Below are 22,447 nucleotides of genomic sequence, written 5' to 3' on the forward strand. Positions count from 1 at the left end.
CGACCTCATCTCCCCCCGCTAAGCCCCCTAACTCCATCCCCCTTCCCCTCCTGCTCCAACCCCCTCCCCAGCTTTCACTTCACCCCCCGTATCCCTCTCCTCAGCCCCCAAACTCCCTCCGCCTCCCCACACCCTAGTCTTGTCCTCTTCCCAATTCCCCGACCAGGCCCCTCCTCTCCCCCCTAGTTTCAGTGAATAAAGAAGTTAAACGCACAAACAGCCCCCCCCCCCACGTTAGCAACCCTAAGAGGGGCTGGGAGTCTGGGCAGACCCCTTGGCAACACTCGCCCCACAAATGATCCCTCTGTGGGGCTAGACTTAAACTAGGCTTATGTTTCCTTCAAACGAGCACCCCCGTCCACCTCCACGAATAACTCTCGGAAGAGCCCAGGGTTGCCCAAACTGCAGCGGAATTGGAGCCACAACCTCCACTCCTCGCTAGGGACACGTCTCTCCCATCACATTGCTCGGGGCAAGAACAACTCCAAAGTCCCCCCCAAACTTTCCAGCCTCCTGCGCGCCTATCGAGCCCGGCTTGCATTGCGGAGCGCGGTTCCTCCCCGCTCCCCGCCTAGGCAAGAGCCGAGCAATCATTACGCGTTTTATTTCCCCCCAAAGTCGCGTTTTTCACCCGAAGAATTGATTTACAATATCTTCCCCCTCGCCTAATAAACAGCTCCCGTGGATTATTTGACGCGCAGAAGAAGGCGGCTGCTTAAAAAACAAAAAAAAAAGCCATAGCCCTAATGAGTTCAATTACAATGTGGTAAACACATTGCCTCTACGCTTTAATTAAGCCTGCTGTCCAATTTTAACTCATTAGTAATTCATTAAGAGAACAGCTTTGAGCTGGCTGAAAGGCAAAGCCCGTGCAGTTACACACATACCCAAAGGTATTCTGGTAACGTCGCCGAGTGGATAGGAGGCGAAAGGAAATATTTTGCTACGCGATTGTTCCCGTAATTAGGGAACATTTACCCACGGAAACTCGCTCCGGTGCAGAATCCCACCGGCGCCGCTCCTTGACTACCCTTTGCCACCGAATGAGACGTTTATACCTTTGTCCAAAATCACGATTCACCTGTTGTTGCTTCAGAAGCGTAGCTCCTCTCGCGTGGCAGGGGAATTATCTCAGCAGGGGCAGGGCGTCTTCGACATCAAGGGGGACGGGGAGCTGTATGGGGGCGGGGGGCAGAATCAGGCCCACCGTTTGCAACGCGAGCACCGTGGGTGCGGGAGATTCGAGAAGTGAAATTGTCCAGGAAAGGCTTATACATCAAAAGGACTCCTATGGTCCTCGGGTGCTTTGGGGAATCTTTCCCCAAATTACGAAGTAGGAAGTAAAGGCGTCCGGGGTAAGCCCTTCCTAAAACAAGTGTTTAGGTGTATAATAAACAACACCTTCTCTGCAGTGCATTTAGCGTTACCTTTCAGGAATAGCTCTTGCTGCAGAACACCGCCCCCTCCCCCAGAGTTTAGATTGTTCAGAGCCCTTCATGACTTTAATCTAAAGATCTAGATATATGTAGGTATAGATAAATGCAGATGTGGATATTAGTTTATAGATAGATAATCTAAATGTATCCAGATCTATCTATGTTCCTGCTTGCTTGTTCTTGGTATGGTTTATGTCATTTTAATTGTGCCTGGGTAAATCTGTAGCTCATTTGGTTAGAAATCCGTTTGTTTCCTGTTGCTAGAACAGACTCTAATTTGAAGTGATTTGATCACAGAAATGTACAATTGCAACCTCTTTTTTTTTATCCTGGGGGACCTAAATATATCATCTGTTTATTGTGCTTTAATCAATGATAGGTTTGCAGCCAAAGAGCAATATACTGGTGTCTTGTTAAAAAATGAAGAAGGCATTTACTGACAGACAGGATTAGTTCCATTTAAAACGTATCTGGAACAAGAAATGGGGAAAACTGACCCTGCGAAACGTTTGGTCTTGTGCAGGAAGACATGAATCTACTTAATACAGGACCCGATCCTGCATTCCAGATTCTTGTTGAGTTGAATGGGAGTTTGGGGAATAGATGGAGGACCACCTGGTGAGTTTCTATAGGGGAGATTAATATCAGGGTTTTCACAAGCTGATCTAAACTGCCTGCTTCACTACCTCCTCACCGGAGTTTGCTGCAATGACTGTACTTCCTATATATATATATATACACACACACACGCAGTATCTGTACTGTGGATATAGATAGATATAGATATAGATATGCAACACACGCTGAGCAGCCTTTGAACTGGATACAAACTAAAATGGCACATCCCCTCCATATCACCTCCAAGACGTTGCTTTCTCTAACTACAGCCGCCTCGATGCGCTCTGTTTCAAACGGATTCAGGCAACCAGCCAGTGTGGAAGAGGATAGGAAGTTTAGCAACTGGTTGGTCAATTTCAGGCACGCTGCAAGTTCAAATGATAGCTGCGCTCAATCTCGCTACTCGTGGGGTCTAATTCTGCAGCCCCTTTTGGGGGCGCTGTACTGCTGGATCGTATCCTGGGAGGTCAGAGTGAACATCCCTTAGGATAAAATGGATGTATATTATTTTGCCTATATCAATTTGCACCCCGCACCCCTCTTGGAATCCACAGAAAGCAGCTCAGCCTTCAAAGGACAGTATGATTTCACATTTTAGGCGATTAGTACTCCAGCCACCTGCACGGGTTAGATTTCCTGTCTGTATTATTATTAATATTGCTTATATGAACGCTCTGTAAATAAGATGCCCGCGCACCGACAGTAAGGTCCACACTGAAGCAGCGAAAGGCAAAGCTCTTTGGAGAACTAGCGAGCTTGTTTTGGCAGTGTTCGGTGGCTTAGTTACCCAGATACCCCAGCCTCTTACTGACAGCACCCTGGACCCTGGACAACCGGCAACTGGCACTCGACCCCACTCCTAGCTCTCGATTCTAATCCGAATGGAATCTGGAGTCTATAATGCGGTTTGTTAGTACCCTTTAGGGTGTGCGCTCCTTTTCCAGCGGTTCCATAGCAGAAACAAGATCCTCAGCGCCACACACGTTTGACGCGATTGTTATTTTTGTCGCTGGTTTAGCATGCTGCAATTTCAGGAAGGAGGCACGTTGCTCTGGATGGCTTTCCAGCTGCAGCGTAGCATGTTGGCCAGTTTACACAGGACTATTTGCTGTTTAAACAGCAAGGTGTTTTACTTGGAAATACGATCTTCAGCTTCTTGATGAACCTAGAACGGTGCTCAGAAGGAATCAGAACTGGATCCCATTGAAAGCGGTGGCAAAACTCCCAGGGATGAACAAGCACTTAAACTGCATTCATAATAACAAATACTTATTATCCAGAAGCACCCAGATGTGCCACTCCGAGATCTAGGCCCCACTGTGCTAGGTGCTGTATTGATCTAAATCCAATGTGACTCTTTCCCTCAATCTCTGCAACAATATCCAAAGTCCTAAACAGGAACATAGGAATTGCTAAACTGGATCAGGCCCGAGGTCCATCTAGTCCAGTGTTTTTCAAACTGGGTACACATACCCCTAAGGGTACGTGAGTGCTCCTTAGGGGGTACCCAATAACAATCCTGTGATGGCAGACAACAGGTTTTATTTAGAGGTTTTGAAAGTGTGGGGTGCACCCCCTTAGGAGGGCAGGGAGGAATGTTGGGGGGAAGGGGTGACATCACCAGGCAGCTCGGGCCAGCTCCATGCTACCTTCACCCCCTGACTCACCTCAGCCTGTCTGGGGTAGGGGGATGCAATAAAAATTGGGACTCAAAGTGGGGGCTCAGCTCAAAAAGTTTGAATTTTTGAGCTCCAATGTGCCCCCCCCCCCAGACAGGCTGGGTGTCGCGGGGTGGAGGTAGCGCTCCCTTCCTGAGTCCCAGCCACACAGGGCTGGCCTGAAGTGCCTGATGTTGCTGCCTTTCCCCTCAGTCTTCCTCCATGACCTCCTAAGGGGGCATGCCCCACATTTTGAAAACCTCTAGAAGCTGTTGCTAAAAGGAAGCAGAAATCTGGGGTGGGGGAGAGAAGCGCATGATCCCACACTTGTCACCTCTGTCTATCTCAGATGGGGGTACATGGTAGACTACATTATTTGGAAAGGGGTATGCAGCCTAAAAAGTTTGAAAACCACTGATCATCTAGTCCAATATCCACTCCCCACTAGTGGCCAGCACCGGATGCTTCAGAGGAAGGTACAAGAAATCCTGCGGAAGGACGTTCTGGGATAACCTTCCCATAGGAAAAGTTCCAATACTTATGCTCCCAAATCATGCAGGTGCTTTGGAAAATACTATCCATTGTTTAAAAAGGTTTACAACAGTGATCAATTGGAGTGGAGAGGAGAGAGAGAAGAGAAGGTTTCAAGCCCATTCCTAAAAAGGGATCTCGGTCATTCTGGTCGGTAGTTTTGCTGAGGCTGGCATAAATGTATCCACAACAATTACACCGCTCCTTTGACTTTTTCAAATCACTCATCTGAAATGTAGGAGTGAATGATCACTTTGCTTCTCTTATTGAAATCAATGATGTTAAAAACGGTCTTGTGGGCTGAGGCTCAGGTTGATATTGTTCTTCTTCAAGCAGCGTTGGGAGTGATTCTGGGTATGTTTCAAAAGGCTGACTCCCTAGACCGGGAATAATTAGAATAGTGGGATCTATATAGGAATTAGAGCTGGAGCTCCCTTGTATATAGGGGGTATGATCCAATGCCCATTGAAGTCAATGGAAAGACTCTCATTAGGTATGGGTCAGGCTGTGGGAGACAAATCTACCTTTCCTCCCTACCCCCCAGGGTCCTTTCTACCTTGGAATTAATTCCTGCTTTGGTCTGAAATAGCTAGAATCTGTTGACCTTCATCCCATCTCTTTGAACAGGGCATGGGGGAGGACTGAGATGTTTACTTTCCCACCAGGGGGCCGGAAGGACAGAGATTGCTGATTTGCCAATATGTATCTGGTTGGTGCAATGTGTGAGACTGGCTGCTGCTTTTGTTTTAGAGTTATGGACAATATTGTTAATTGATGGTTGGGTACCTAGAGCTAAATCTTGCTTGCCTGGCTTATGTGAATAGTCTCATTCACTTCAGTGGGGCTACTGATGTAAGTGGGGTGAGCAGGATTCGGCCCATAGAAAGTAATCACCCCTCTGATGTACCCTGAAAGTAGTCTGTATGAGAGCGGTGTGGTCTAGTGGTATGAATACACAAATGGGCACCAGGAAATCCTGAGTTCTTCTCTCACCTCTACCACTGAATTGCTGTGTGGCTTTGGAGTAAGTCATCTAGGCAAATTTTTTCAAAGGTGAGTGCTTAAAAAGTTAGTTTCTTAAATAAAAATGGCTTGATTTTGAGAAGTTGATAGGAATTTCATATTGCAAGTTATCTATCCAACTATCTATCCTGAGTACCTGTGAAAATCAAGCCATTTTCATTTAGGATCCCAAATATGGATTTAGGAACCTAACTTTAGACACTCAAGTTTGAAAAATTTGGTCTTTCTCTTTCTATGCATCAGCTTCCATATCTGTAAAATGGTGATAATAACATTTTATTTAGTGGTATTTCACGGGAGTATTAGGAGAAATAGTTACTATTTGTAAGGCATATTGAAGCTGGAAAGTGCTAAATATTTTGGTGAAAAATATTGATACTACTGATTCCTAAAGAGTATCCCAGCCATTGAACTTTATATATGTCTTTGGGTACTGAAGCACATGTATGGTGTATGGGATCAACCAGGGTTTGGATATACTGTACTGGCAATGCAGAAGCAAAACGCAGTGGAAGAAACATGCACTTTTCTTTTCCCTTTAATGTCTTGACTTCTGGTACAATTGAAAATAAATAGGCAAAAGTACCATTAACATGTGATAGAGAATGAGACACCCAACTGCTAATACTAAATTAAAAAAAGGGACCTAGTGTTATTCTATGGACTATTTCATGTCCATTGAAGTTAATGGAAAGACTCTCACTGACTTCTGTGGAGCTGGATCAGATCCATGTATCCATGCTATTCCTCTGAGCTATTCTAGTGAATATTGGAAATGTGTGTTAATAGATAATATGGTGATGGGTGCTATATAAAATCAAGATAGATAGAACCATTTGCTCTCATGAAACTCAGTGGCTCACTATGATTGATGGATGATTGATTTAAGTCAATCAGTCTGTCTCTTTAGCAGAGTGATTGAGATTTAGGGGTCGATTGTGGCAGATAGCCACAGCCCCACATTGAGGGTGGTGCAGAGCAGCATTGGCCCAGTGGGAGCGCTGGAAGCATTATGGTCTGTGGCAGTCAAAATGCCTGTGGGAGCTCCTCAGGAGCACTGGGGAAGGACACCTGCTGTACCAGCCTCATGAGGTTGCAGGATCTGTGCTGGGTTCACTTTCTCCCCTTCCCCAGCTTCTTTGCAAAGGTAACAGCAGCACTGGCCCCCTGTGGAGTTCTCACCTCTGAATGCAAGGACGTTTGCCAAGCCTGGGCCCGATGCAAGAGGAGCAGGGTATTATTATGCATTCTTTGTGTTACTGAGGCATGGAAGAACCCTTGTCATGGACTAGCTACTGTGCTAACAAACACAGAACAAGAAGACAGTCCCTGCCCCAAGGGGCTCACAATCTAAGTAAGAGATAGGAGATGGATATAGACGAATGAGAAAGGGAGACAATATTGATCAGCATGGTAGGCAGTGATCTCTGCACACTAGCAGCCTAACTGTGTTTTTAACACCTCTCCTGCCCATGTGCATTTATGCAGGGCCGGGCACAGGGTAGCTTTTGAAAACAATTGTTGATCATATAAAAAAATCATAGTAATTTTCAGGATGAGTTGGTAATAACCATCTTCGGTCTTTATCCTTAACTCAGTGGAATTGGAGTTGCATGCACACATTTCTTTTCAATGAGATTAGTACCCCACCCATTGTAAGCTCATGATTTTAAGATCCATCCATCCGTCCATCTAGTCATTCCTTTTGTAAGATTAATGTATCTGAACCATTTAAAAAATGTACGTACACCAGAATCTGTCTAGAATGTTTGTCAAATTTCAGGCTAATGCACATTTTTATGGCAGAGATTATAAAAAAATGCCACTTCCCTCCCACTCACCAGAATGTCAAGCTGTATAACGGAAACACAGAGAGAGTCTCAGTGTGTGTAGTAAATTCTAGGGCAGCCACAGCTGATATAAAACTATCCCAGGCCAGTCTCTGACTCTGGGTGGAAAAGGAGAGTTCTCTCTCTCTCGCACTACACAGAGCTCCTGCTTTAGGCATTTCAGTAACTTCCAAACTGTGATAAATCATGCATTTGCATTATGCATGAAATAATCGGACGTGCATAATTTTAATACCACATTATTAACTCTAAAACAAGCACTTACCTGCGTTGCTGATTGGATGGCACACATACCGAGTCTATCTGGTTAGTTTGGCAGGAGCGACGTATTTCATATGGCAGAAAGGTTTGTGCTGAAAGCTCTGGGCAATGACTGGGTTCGTGTGGCTGGAGAGAGCTCTTCAAAGTCGTGACATTTCCCTATAGCCTAATATTGCCACCTCCACTGCTATTGCAGCTGCTAGTGCTTTTTATTACAGTCACGGTTACTCTTAATATTGTAATAGTACTGCTGTCACCTCCCCCACTACTACTACAGTGTTACTACCACTGCCAAGCTGCTCCTACTACAACCACCCCTCCTAAGATTCTATTATTACTACTGCTGTCCCTGGGCAGCTACTACTTTAACTGCTGTTACCACCACCACCACCACTACTACCATCCCAATTACTCTACTGCCAGTCCAGCTACTACTAACACACCCACTGATGCTACTATATTACTACCACTACCTGCCACGACTTCTGCAATTACTACTACTGCCCCCATGTGCTACTCCTACCCCCTACTATTACTGCTACCCTTACCACAGCAATGACTACTGTTGCCCCATGCTGCTACTATTACAACTACTATTACCACCTCATTGTTACTATTGCTACTTCACCTTGTGCTGCTGTTACTACTACAACTAATACTACCACCCATCTATTAGTACTGCCACCTATTGGCTGCCACTGCTACAACAGCCAGCACCTCTCTACTACTACTACTACTACCTATGTGCTGCTGCTACAGCTGCTACTAGCACCTTTCTACTACTACTATGTATGTACTACTACTACTACCATCCTTTTACTGCTTCTGGCTCTGTGCTGCTACAACTACTATTGCCACCTTTCTACAACTATTACCTAGGTGCTGGTACAATTACTAATATCCCTCCCTCATCACTACTACCTTTGTGTTGCTACTACTATAACTAATACTACCACCCTCTACAACTACTACTTATGTGCTGCTACTACTAAAAGTACCAGCCGCTACCACCTACCCACTACTACTTCTATGACTACTACCACCATCACTTCTATTGCAACTATTACTATCATTTTTTTACCACCACCACCACTTCTATTACTTCAGCTATTGCAACTGCTGCTGCTACTACCTTATACTTAACACTTACGTTTTCAAAGCAGTGCGCAAAGATGAGCTGGTCATTGAGGGTTCCTTGCAAAGCTAAAGAGAGCTAGCATCGGTTTCAAAGTGTGTGCAGGGAGCAGCTGAAATGATGCAAATGCAGAGTGAAGTACGTGGTGCTCTACAAGTCGAGAAACAGATGCTATTGTTGCAAGTCAACTAATGATGCAGGAAGATGGGAAATTCATGGGCTTGGACAGGCAACATTCCCCGTATAGATACCCAAACGAGTCAGAATGTTACCCATCTTCCCAGGTACTTAGCCTATCATGGACGTTGGCATAAGGACTATCCTGTTTCCTCTTGACTATTCAGACCTCTTAGCTCAGTAGTTGGGCAAATAAATGGACACGCCTGTGCTAGGCAATTAAACATTAAGGATGAAATCCTGGCCCCAGTGAAGTAAATGACAAAACTCCCATTGACTTCAGTGGAAGCCAGGATTTCACCCTACAGGTTCCAGTAAAAAATATTTGTTTTTTAACTGTCTGTCTTCTCCTTGGATCTTCTAAAAGGCAGAACTGTGTGTAGACTGCATGCCATTCAGAACATCTTCCCCTGAGAATAGATATTTGTAGCCAGCCCCTTGCTCAAATGCTCTTCTATGTATTTTGATTCATATTCTGGAGTTTCTCTCTCTGGGATTTCGAGTTTAGGAAGCAGTATGCTTGGCTTTTGGGAGCAGAGGCCCAATGAATGTCTAGCATTCCTTGAAAAATGTTTCAGGAGAAGCACCGATGGGCTTTGCAGAGTCCAGTCATCTAAACAAGGGCTCCTTAGCTGAGGAGGTTTGTGTGTGTGGGTGGCAGGGATAGGGGATAACTGTGTGGCAAGGTAATTTATCAACTGATCAGTTCTCTGAGTGTGGAACTCCAGAGTAGGAAGGATTCTCTTATTTCAAAACCTCCTTTAAACTCTTCTTTGCTGTGATCCCTACAAAATACTTGACCACGGTTAGGCTGGTGGTGTGCCAAGACCACTGCCTGTCATGCTGACTAAGATTGTCTTCTTTTTTCCTTGTACTACCCCATCTGCTTATATTGTATAATCTTTTGTCTCTTGTCTTATATTTAGACTATAAGTTCTCAGGGATAGGGACCAGTTGTGTGTTTGTGCAGCGGCTAGCACAATGCGGGCCTGGTCCCTGGCTAGAGATAGCAATAATAATAACAACGATAAATTCCTGTTTGACCATGAAAGAAAACTGAACAAACCCCAGTGCTGACAATGCACAAGCATTTTGGGGGTTCCGGTCTCCTTTCCATGCCTGTGTGTAATTCATATTAGTGTTTGTGGCCTTCGCACACATGTACTGAGAGGTAATTAGACCCCCTAGTTCACAATCATCTAAAGTCCTGGAGTAACCTGATGGTTTCCTAACATATAGAACAAGAGAACTGCTACACCATTGGGCTCATGAGCCTGATGCTGCCTCTGAAAAATGCTTTTAAATGCTGCTGGCTTTCCACTGCTTATTCTTGAGCGGTGGGTCAAGGGCCGCATTCTAGAGCTCTGCTTAATAACACCAGGAAAATCAATCAGTGTTATCCTTGTGTTTTTATTGTGATATTGTGATGCTGCCCGGACCCATGTCTGCGTTTGTTACCTGCCAATTGAATGATAATCACAAACGGGAGCTGATGGTTACACCTTGAGTTTCTGGGCCAAATTCATCCCTGATGTAACTCCATTGAGGTCATGGAGGATTTGGTCATCTGATTTTTTTAAATAGAAAATGTGTAGCTATTACTTATTTTTTTTTGGTAAGTGCTTTGAAATTGAAGGACTTGTAATGGTGTAAGCTGGATACAAAGCAGATGCTATGTGAATTCATAGCCATACACACACATTCACAAAGTTCTGCCAATGCACATCAGTTTTGGCTGTCAACGTGTCTACATATAGACATATTGAAAACCAAAATAAGTCTTCTCATGGAGCTAAAGTGAATAGAGTATTCATAGTGCATCAATAATTTCTGTTATAATATTAAAATGATGTAGATTCTGAAGAGATCTACCTGGTAATTATTGGTATGTAAATAACAACCTCCCTGCCCTTCCCCCCATCCCCCAGCAGATTAGAAACAGAGGGGATCAGGCAAAAAGATAATGAAGAGACATAAATTAACTAAGAGTTGGAGTGTGTAGAAAATATGAGAAAATGAAGGAGGTGTTCATCTGCCTCTGGCCTGGTTGTGTCACAGGAACAGGGGAAACATGAGTAGACCAGAGTGGTAATTTCCTTCCATATGAATGTTATGTTTTGTACGGAGGGAATGTTCTGTGTTCATAGCCAGTCTTAAGCTCATGAGAAACATGGTATTACTTCTGCAGGGCACCACCTTGCCGCCTCAGTCTTGCTATAAATAACTTGCTTAGTAGTTTCTTTGCTGCCAGTCCATCACCTCCATGGGGCACCACTGCATCTTCTCAGAAGAGTTACAAAGCTGACAGTGCTGACTTAAATAATGCAGAAGTTCATTTCATAATTCTTCCATGCAGCTGACATAACGTTCTGGCTGAGGTGAGGAGAGAGACATTAACTAGTGTGAAATGCTGGTCTCCAGCAGAAGATATTTTGTCCTGCCTAACAAGGAAGGCCCATCAACACCAGACAAACTTGTGTGGAATATTAAAATGAACAAAATACTTCGTTGTTTACTCCCCCTCCCCCATGAAGATGATTCATACTTGTGAATTCCTCCCATCAGCTGAGTTTGCCGCTCATAGCACAAGGCGCCAGGGGAGAAGGAAATAAAAACCCCTAACAAGAAGGAGGTAGATCTCTATGCTGCTTGGACTTTGAGGGGCAAGGATTTCTAGGCATAAGGGAGAGAACCCCTTTGCTTAGCCTGTGTTAGCCCTAAAGGACATATAAAGGTTGTTTGTTATATAAGCTTTATTACCTCCTGAAACTTAAGATTGTAATTCGTGTGTGTGTGTATGTTTACCTGCTTTCACCTTGCAAATAACTCTCTTGTTTCTTTTTCCTGTTTAATAAATCTTCAGATAGTTTATTATAGGATTGGCTACATGTGTTTTCTTTGGTGAGAGATCTAAAATGCAATTGACCTGGGGTAAATGTCTGGTCCATTGGGACTGGGAATACCCTGAATACTGCTGTGATTTGCGCTGTAAGGGACCATCTATTACAAAGACAGGGAACGCAGGGTGGCAAGACAGATCAGAGTACCCAAGGGGACTGTCTGTGACTCCACATTAAGGCTGTTCTAGTGTCCGAGGAGCTTACATTTGACAATTGGTTGGTGGAACTCATAACCAATTTGGTGTTTGTGTCCAGCTTCCTTACAGTCTGCCCTGAGGCTGGTGCTCATGCTCTTGAGCCACTGCAGGACAGCTGATCACCGACAATGAGTCGTGGTGATGCAAAACCAAACCACAAGCGTTGCAAAGGAATGTTAGGGCACTTTGTGGCTCTTTGAGCACATCCACTGCAAGGTGGAAGTTCCTAACACAAATGGACTAAACACAGCACCATCGGGTTCCCTTGGCTTTTCAGGGTCAATGCTTGTGATATTTTGAGGGCCTTCTGCTCTCTTCAGGAGCGAGAACTCTGCCCATCTTGATTATTGGGGAGTAACGGGTAGCTAATATGCATGCTTTTCTCATGCTTTGGGGCAAGTAACTTGCTTTTCTGTTCCTTCCTGCAGCAATGGGGCCAGAAAAATTCTTTACAGTCCTGCTGTTGTTGCCACATGACTGGCCCCTTAGCTCTGGGACTACGCACCCCCACTTCCAAGAGTGCATCATGTCAGTGGGAACCCCCCCTTGCTAGTTAGATCTGCTGGCTTTTATGACTTTTCCCATTATGATTACCTTGGTTCCAGAAAGTTTTAAACCCATTCAGAATTCAATTCAGCTTTATCGACATCTATAGTTTTGCCAAACAGTTAAACTGAAACAGGCAGCATGAATTTCAGTTAATCAATATTCATTTAAAACTGGACACCCACATGTAAGCATACTTTCTCCTTGGCAATGAGTAAAAAGGCTAAACAATCAATCCACATTTGTATTTAAACTCCCCAACTGTATATTCAAAATCCTGCGCATAAGGCAAAAGTGAAGTTTTGAATAAGGCAACACGTGATTTCTGTTATGTTGTTGTTAATAATTAATGATTCACTTAATAACACAGTAGGAGTTTGATCCAAAGCCCATTGAAGTCAATGGAAATCTTTCCAGGGTGCTCAGTGGACATTGGAACAGACACTAAGTGCACACTTTGTTATTTCATGTGTCTTTAGCTTGGAATAGGACATTCTGATTGGAAGGTCTATGGCAGTGGTTCTCAAACTTTTGTACTGGTGACCCCTTTCGCATAGCAAGCCTCTGAGTGCGACCCCCCCCTTATAAATTAAAAACACTTTCTAATATATTTAACACCATTTTAAATGCTGAAGGCAAAGCATTTGGGGTTGGGGTGGAGGCTGACAGCTCACGACCCCCCCCCCCATGTAATAACCTCCCGACCCCCTGAGGGATCCCGAACCCCAGTTTGAGAACCCCTGGTCTGTGGTGTATTCTATATAATACTGAATGGGTCAACCATAGTCCTGGTGTAAGAAGGTGCAATTCCATTGGCTTAGAATAGCATCCCCTTACACAAGGGTTTGTTATGTACATTGTATAATACATATATTTATTAATGATGATCACTATGATATGTAGATTGTATATACTATTTATGACCTTCATATGTCGTATATCACACGTATCATAATCTCTCCACATTATGTAAAAGGCTGATATGTAAATAGCTCATGAAAAGAGACAGGATACACACACAGCATTTCAGCTAGTTTAAAACTTTCAGTGCCCTTTTCCCGGCTGCTGTTAACATCTCAAAGCCAGCTTCTGCAAAGTCACGCGACGGGTCACCTAGGACACTGCACCATGGAGACCATAGAGCAAATATTGTTGTTAGTATTATTACTTTTTTTGTCTCCCTAATTAACAAGTTGGGCTTGTGCCAGCTCTTTATGTCTAGCTGATACGGGTTGTTTCCATTGGGTTTAGGCAGACAGTCTTACTTTAAGAACCCTATTGATCAGATGCCATCCTCACGTGGTTAAAGTGCTCCTCTTGGGGAACTCTCTCGTGTTTTAAGTGCACACAGTTACTCTCATGACTGGCTTGTAAACAGGTTTTAATGGGGCTATTAGTGTAAAAGGACAGGAAACTTTCAAAAACAGCCTTTTAAATATTCATGAAGATGTTTAATCTGGTGCTTAATCACCACTGTTTGCACATAGCTAAGAGGGAGGGGAGCTGACAGCACTGCTTCACTATTAGCTATTGACGGGGCATTAATAAACGCTTTTAGACCTATGATTAATGTTGAAATGACAGCAGATTTTTAACAAAACAAACCCCTCTTTTGCAAAAGCTTAGCCCTGCAAGACAACATACTCTTTCTCCAGGAGGCATAAGAAAGTGAAAGTCCTTCGCTACACTAATACAATTACTTTTGTGCTATTTATACATACAAGAAGCGGGCTAAATTCTGCTCCTATTAACACTGAGTAATCATTGAGGAAATAGGATTTGGTTTATTTTTTTTACTCAGTTACTCACAGGAGCCAGTGGAGTGACCCAGGACCAGTTTTACCCTGATGTAATGGAGCTCATCATTTGACTCTGAGTGAGAATCTCAGGCCCAGAGCTTCAAAGGGATCTAGGTGCCTATTGAAATCAGTGGGAGTGATGTGCCTAAATACCTTTCAGGATCTGGCCCTCAGTGCCAACCTCCTGTTCTACAACTTTGCACTGACTGTTAATCGCATCGGCTTTTTTCCCTCATCTGCAATTGATTGTGGATGCCTGGGGCCCAATCTGCAAACCTTACTCACGTGAGTACTCCCATTGACTTCGGTGGAACTACTCGAGTGATTAAGATTTGGCAGGATCAGGCTACTGATTTGCCCCCCTAAAGAGTGCCTGCAAGAAAAAGGAGACAAAGTCAAGTCAATGCCAGGCACTAATATTTTCATAGGCTCATGAAAACTACATTAATGAACTAGCTTTAACCATCTTTCACCTCCCCACCAAAATATTTTCATACTTGTAAGCTATCAGCCAGATCCTCAGCTCGTGTAAATTGATGTAACTTTACTGAGGTCAATAGAGCTACACGATTTGCACTAGCTCAGGATCTGGCCCTGAATTCCCACCCTTATTATCAGGGCCGGCTCCAGACCCCAGCGCGCCAAGTGCGCGCTTGGGGCGGCGTCCCGCGGGAGGGCGGCAGGCGGCTCCGGCGGACCTCCCGCAGGCATGCCTGCGGATGCTCCACCGGAGCCGCGGGACCAGTGGACCCTCCGCAGGCACGTCTGCGAGAGGTCCACCGGCACCGCGGGACCAGCGACCGGCAGAGCGCCCCCCGCGGTGTGCCGCCCTGCTTGGGGCGGCGGAAATCCTAGAGCCGCCCCTGCTTATTATCCCATTGTGGCCGGGTATTGCAGTTCATGTAGTTTATATTAACATCATTCTCTGCTGTGATCCTCCACAGTAAGGGGTCATATAATTTCCCTTACCTAGGTGCAATAGGGGTGAGTTAAATGCAGAATTTCAACCTTCATTCTGTATCCATGACTGTCTGGATTTCCTGCATTTTGTCGGGTTAAGTCATATTCTTAGTATTAATTTTAATACTTGTTTTCTTTAGTTGAAAAAATGGGGGTGGGGGAGACTCTTTTATGAGAAGTGACTGAGAGAGACTTCATACAATTTTTAAAATGTATGTTATTTAACCCAATAGCTGCTAAGACGGTTTGAGCTGTTAAGACCCTTCTGAGCTGTTAAGACCTATTGCGTAAATCCATATATAGAGGCTTTTAAAAAAACCTGGTAGACCATAATAGTTCGTTCAGAGCTGTTGCTGCCTCTTGTTTCAATGAGTACTTAAGGACTCTGAAATGTGTGGTTTAATTCATCTGCTGAGCATGTTCTCTAAGTTCAAGTGCAAAAAATCCTTAAGACAATTTCATTGAAAAAAAATACCCAGAACGTGTACCCAATAAAAACATTTCTGATGCAAACCTCTCATATATTTTTCATTAGATTCCCCCTCCAGATACATAGATGCACTAGTCCATGGAAATATTATTAGCCCGTAAAACTCCATTTAAAAACAAAAACAAGATCTAATTTCATTCTTTTACACCCAACGCCTGAATGGAATGATCTGACATCTATCATTTCAAAGCATCAGTCTAAAATGTCTAATATTAGATATTGTCAAAAAACCCCAAACTTATACAGGTAGGTCACCTGCAACTTCCCAGAAAGTGATTAAAATAAAAAGCGATGTTAAGGTGAAGGTAAAATTCCATAGGGAAACCATGGAAAGAAATCCTGTACATTGGGTGTCACCATAGCACAATAGGTATCTATTTTCCTCAGGCACTAGAATTTAACAGGAGTTATTGGGAGAAATCTTGGCTCCATTAAAGTCAATGGGAGCTTTGCCACTGGGGCCATCATTTCACCCGTTATGTATCTGCACTGAGAAGACTGCAAACTTCTATAGTAGGGATACTTAAAATTTTGCTCAGCTGCCTTTGGTCACTAAATAAGTATTTGCAATTAGTTTGCAGCATTCAAGGTATTTCTATAGTAAATATAAGGAAGTACAAGGGAATACAGAAAGTAGTGATGTCACGGTTAATTTATCATAGCAACTTTTTCATTGCCACCATTTTATATCCGGATCACTTGGGGACAATTTCAGAATGCGGCTAGTAGACCCTCACTAGAACTTCAGCAATACAGGCAGTCATACCTCTCCGTCTGTCAATATCTGAGTATGGGATACACTCTGAGATTAAATGTGAAGGCCAAACTCCCATTGGTTTCAATGGAGCTAGGATCTTCACCCACAGGCTCAAGCTGAGGGCACAGTAAAAAGCACAATCTTATTTAAACAACACGGAATTCCTTTCCTCAGCATAAATAACCCTGGAGCAGGTTCTCCAGTACCTGAGGAAAACTTGAACAGGGGGAACTTGAACCTATACCAAATTTCATCCCAGTGCATATCCTAATTTCTTCTACCAGAGTAGAGGAGTGACCATGTAAGAAACCAACAAAAAACACTGTAGTGATCGGGAGTGAAAATACACTGTTCTGTAGCTGTGCTAAGGCCTGGTCTACACTAAGGGGGGGGGGGGTTGAACTAAGGTACGCGACTTCAGCTACGCGAATAGCGTAGCTGAAGTCGAAGTACCTTAGTTCGGGCTACTCACCCGTCCAGACGCTGCGGGATCGACGTCCGCGGCTCCAAGGTTGACTCCGCCACTGCCGTTTGCGGTGGTGGAGTTCCGGAGTCGACTGGAGCGCGTGGGGAGTTCGAACTATCGCGTCTTGATTAGTTCGAACTCCGAGAAGTTGAACTCTCCGCGTCGACCCGCGCGGTAAGTATAGACCTACCCTAAGATAGTAAACCCTTCATGGCAGGAACCATGTCTTCTTATGTGTTTGTACAGCACCTGGCATACTGGGGCCTTGATCCTGATTAAGGCCTCTAAGTGTTACTGTAATTATAATAATTAATAACTTGTAAACTGTGCATTTCAAGGGATTCAATAATAGATTGGGTAACAAAAGTAGCAATTATCTCTTTTACTGAACATAGCCAATGATATGGTAATTTCAGTGATCTAACTATTCTTAAGTCAAAAGCATTCAATTTAATGTCTCAGTCCTTCTCCTGTTGAAGTCAATGGTGTTTTACATCCGGCCATAAATTATATGCTTTACAATATTTTCCTCCCTGCTTTCTAGATTGCTATGTGTTAGTAATTCATAGACTATGTATACACAGCGTAATTGTTTCATCTTTTGCCTGTGTTTACTCAATTTACACTTGAGGTAATTAATACCTTCCATCAAAAGATATCAAAGCATTTACATTAATTACATGACCCTGGCAAGACTATTAGCTTTTTCAGGCATGGTCCAGGCTTCATGGCTGTCAGTAAATAGAGCTGGTTGAAATTTCTCAAACAACAAGATTTTTTGTTGAAAAATAACTTTATTTTCAAAACAGTTATGTTTGCAAAACACTGCTGACTTTTAAAAAATTCTCACCAATTTTTTTTCAAAATATATTTTATTGAAAATGTGAATGACATTTCTCATTTGCCGAAACTGAAAAACAAACAAACAACCCCACCCTCAGGTTTTTGGTAAATGAAAACAATATAATAATGATTTTGATAGATATTTCAATAAAAATGCTGCAAAAAGTGAAGTGAGAGAATTCAAAATCTGTGGAACAGAGATAATTTCAACATTTAAAAAGATTTTTTTTGCAAAAGATATTTTTTGAACAGGTCTGTCTATAACTCATATAGGCCAAAATTTTCAAAGGTAGGTTGAAAGTGAGTATACACTGCTACCAGATCAGAATGGTAGCGCTTTCCATTCACTGTGCACAGGTGTAAATGACTGCATAAAGCACAGGTCAGTGAAAAATCAGCATATTTACTATCGTAAAACAAAAAATGGAATACTCACATGGGCATTGACACATGCTGATGCCTAAGGACTATGCGCCTGATTCTCCTTTGTTAATATTTTACATCAGTTTAATTCCAGCTTTAGTGAAGTTATTCCTGACTGAGACCAGTGTAACTTACAGCAGAATCAGGCTAGTTGATCCAGCTGGGTATATTGTCACATATAAATGGGTGAAAACCTGGCCCCATTTTAGTCAATGGCAAAACTCCCGTTGACTTCAGTGGGGCCAAGATTTCATCCCCTTCATTTTGCTATGAAGGAAAAAATTAAGAAAAAGCTTGGAAAGAAGGTTTTTCTTTGGTGAACAAAATAATCCATATGAAAGTGAATCTGCACTGCATGCCCCTTGCTTTCACACTGACATAGATAATGGTGAAATACTCATATGGAAAGTACCCAAAGAGTAGAGCCCTTCTGGGAAGATCCCTAAATGGATTTTTTATTTGCAACCCTCAAATACAATCCTAAGAGCCTATTCTTTCCATAGGAGTTGTGTATTAATGTGTTCCAGCTGAGGAGCCTGCATTAACAACTCTTATGCTCTTGTATTAAGCATTATGTCTCATCTTTAAAGTCAGATTAATGGAGATTAGTGGTACCACTTAAGAGTTTAAACATCACACTGACCCAAATTGTTTGTGCAGCTACAATGTACAATGTGCAAGGAATAGCCCAGCCAGGGGTCTTACCGTCTGGAAAGTGATTTCATTAATTGTTTGATAGAAGAAAGCTTGTGTGACTTGCTGCCCTAATCCATATGTTGTGCTCCCATATTTCCCATACATTTCACATCCCTTGTGAAAGAAGTCTGATTATCCATCTACATAAGTATCCATTTAATAATCAAAGATAATTTCTCTCTTTCTCCATGTGGCTTTTCTTCATGTGTAACCCACATGCTGTATATTGCAACATTTGACTTTGTTTGGCTCAAAGAAAGGGAGAGAAACAATGAGAGGACAGGACATGGATTTTAGTTGGATACAGGCAGAAGGCCAGGGTAGGGCAACTCAGCTAGAAGGGCTTAGAAACATCCAGAACTAGGCTGTGGCAGTTACTAGACATGCTTGGTAGCTGTATAGGAAGTTTTCATTGTGGGCAAGCTGCCTTGAAGGTCACACCCACTCACCCTTTGAGGGCTGAGCCAATCAAATTGTGTATGTGTGTTGGGGGAGGTTCTATGTATAGAAGCCCCAGAAAGCTCTGGGGATTTAGAGGTTGATCATGCAGGACTAGGCTCTTGGATACAGGTGAGCGCTATTACAGCTGTATTTACTATAGCAGCCCTCCATTATGAGTGTTTGGTCCACCATGGTATGTTTTATGGACCTAGAGGGAGAGAAATGTTTGTCACCCCTAGAGGCTTAATTTACATTAAGCTGTCACCCAACTGCTTTAAACTAAGATTGTGGGGCAGTGCTTAGTGTGGTGAGGGATTGTAACTAATAGCTGACTTAGCTAGGTTTTTGGGGGAAAGATGGTGCCTTGTAAGTGAGAGACCCAGGGAATGCATATTTTATGTGCTGACCCCAACACCTGTACCACTTTGGATAAGGCTATAGATTTCTTTCACCAGCAGCTGAGGACTAGTCAGCAGTTCACCCAAGGGCTGGAATCCTGCTAGCTATGGAGATCCCTAAACTTTGCTGACAGGGTTCTCAAGTGTTTAAAAGGACTGAGATGATGCTTCCCTCCCATGCTCCAAAAAGTCCAGGTGACACACCCTATGTACTATGGCCACACTGTTACAACTGTGAAATCATCTCAGAGAGAAGATCAGAGGGGAATGTGTTTTGATATGTGTGCTAAGCATAGAAGCGTTAATGTTCTGTTGAAACCTTATATTTGAATATATGTAACAGTAAAGTGGGAAAGTCTGTATGAGGAACAGTAGATGTACTGCTAATAGCTTTTTGTTTAAAAATTATTCATAGTATTCCAAATACTATTTACAATGGTTTCTGTGTGCATTAAATGTTTGTTTTACTAAGAAGCTGTGTAGAACTCCTCCCTTTCCACAGTTACTGGGAACTATTCGCATCTATTTGTCAGGGTTTTACATGCAATAGTCCTGAAGTTTAACTCAGTGTACTGCATCCTGAAAAGACAGGACTCTGCCCTCTGCTTCAGCAAAGAGTTAAGCTGAGCTGCAGGAAGAAGGAGAGCATAATAATTATACGTTATTTGCCTCTGCATTCCCCTACCCCACTACACTTGCATTCCACTAGCAGAAGCTGGAATGATTTTATGAATGTTTCTTATCCATCAGAGGCCTGGTCCTGCTCCCACTGAAGCCAGTCCGAGTAGGATCAGACCCTACAAGAATACAAATAAATAGGTCTGGCCAAAAATCAAGAATTCCATTTTGCGAAAACATTTGAGGTTTTGAAATGTTGAGGTTTTTTTTGTTCTGCAGTGGCATGGAAATAATATTTTGAAATCTTTAATGACAAAAACATTTGTGAGAGTCCCACTCCAGAACAGCCAGAGCACTCACCTGGAAGGCCTGAGAGCCATGCACTAGTTCCTTCTCTGACTGATTCAGAGAAGGCACTTGAACCTTGGTCTTCCACATTCCAGCTGTATGTCCTAACTACTGAGTAGCGAGTCAGAGTGCTTGCTGCAGTACTTCTATATCACGATGCCAACTTTTCCCAACCTAGCGCTAAAAATTTCCCAAATCTGGTGAAAAATTCTCAGATAAAGTTTTTTACAGTGCTACTATATCCTGGGAAATTTCCCCAAATCTGGGAATTTGTGAGTAAAATGTTTTGAATTAAAATTCCCAATTTCCCCAAGTTGAAACATTTTACTCACAAATTCCCAGGTTTGGGGAAATTTCCCAGGATATAGAAACACTGGCTTGCTGGGCCAATAAATGCTTAATTAGCTACACAAAATGGAATGTTTCTAATAGGAAAGATGGAGACTGACTCTATAGTCCAATGGGATGTCAGAAACCCAGGTTGGAGTTTGTATTCTGAATTGGATATAGCAAAGACTTGAACCTGGGTTTCCTAGATTCCAGGTGAAAGCCTTAATCACTGAGCTACTGAATATTCTATGAGGGTTTCATTCTGTTTGGTTTTGACCAGAAATTCCATTTTGACAGCCCAAGGAAACTCGCATCATAAGCGATCTGTTTCTGCACAATATTTGGTTTCAACAAACCAGCATTTTCTGATGAGAGGTTGAGTTGAAAAGTTCCTGAAAAGTTCTACAATTAAATCTATAGCAAAAGCGCCGCATTGTATTAAAATGGCTGGTTTTAATTATTGGAATGAGTCATCTTGAAATAAGCAGTGGAATGCTGCAGAACAAACCAACAGAAGTTAAGTGGTGATTAAAATAAAATAAAAATCTCACTAATTCAGGTTTATTTTTTTTGTGAAATAATTTTTTTTAAACACACTATTACATTTGCCCTGACACCAAGACCAAGATCAAGTTAGGTACGTGCTGCAGTTTGCAAGAAAGCATTCAGTTGTTTGGATTTTGTCTTGATACAGTAGAAGACACACACACACCCACCCCTTCCAAAACATTACAGATAGCTGACTTCTGTGGGAATCTCTCCACTGACTTCACTGGGCTTTGGATCTGGCTCTAAAGGGGAGTGCTTCCTCTCCTTCTCTGCAGTAGCAGCCCCTTGGCTGGTTGTGCTTCTCTGTTTCCAGCAGCTCCTACAGGCTTCCACTTGTAGAAGCAGCTGGAAACCCAGAGAAGAGCCAGCACCATGTGAGCAGTCTGTTCTGTCTCTGCAGACAACCAGCAAGTGTCCGGGAACCACCAGTTATCGGGGGACTAAAGTTTGGGGAATATTGCTGCATCCAGCTGAAGTGACAAGGAGTCTATGTGTAATTAATTTAAGCTACTAGGAGATGAACCCTCACCCCTAAGTTTATAAAAATTGCCATAGAGTAACTGCAAGTTGCTTTTATGGCTCATCTGAAGGACAGTATATTTCCAGCAGCTTGTTTCCATCCTCCCCATAGCATGTGAGGGAATACATTGGTTCAGCACTGACTCAGCAAGGAGAGAACCATCTACTAAATCACTAGCTTCACTTCTTGCAACACCTGGGTTTCTCCCTGGAGGTTTCTCATCCAAATACTGACCCATCCTGACCCTGTTCAGCTATTGAGAGCTGACAAGATCACAGCCTGAGGTGGTATGGCTGAATTTACATGTGCTTAACAAATTGCCTGTTCACTCAATTACATTTTATTTAATCATCTGTAATCATATAAATTATGCCTGATGGTAGTAAATGTTCATGTCGGTTCCTAATTACAGATTGATTAATTGTCTGTGGTGATCTGTATTACTTATATAAGAATATATGAAAATGATGATAAATT

General features: G+C 43.0%; 1 long non-coding RNA gene across 1 annotated transcript in view; it reads left to right on the forward strand.

Moving 5' to 3' along the window:
• Positions 1-19,279: 19,279 nt before the first annotated feature.
• LOC123372190 overlaps positions 19,280-22,447 on the forward strand; it is a 29,956-nt gene continuing 26,788 nt past the window's right edge. Inside the window, exon 1 of the long non-coding RNA XR_006580165.1 lies at positions 19,280-19,336. This is a non-coding gene — a long non-coding RNA (uncharacterized LOC123372190). The remainder of the gene's footprint in view (positions 19,337-22,447) is intronic.

The sequence above is a fragment of the Mauremys mutica genome, chromosome 6 (assembly GCF_020497125.1).
Source record: "Mauremys mutica isolate MM-2020 ecotype Southern chromosome 6, ASM2049712v1, whole genome shotgun sequence".
Taxonomy (NCBI): domain Eukaryota; kingdom Metazoa; phylum Chordata; order Testudines; family Geoemydidae; genus Mauremys; species Mauremys mutica.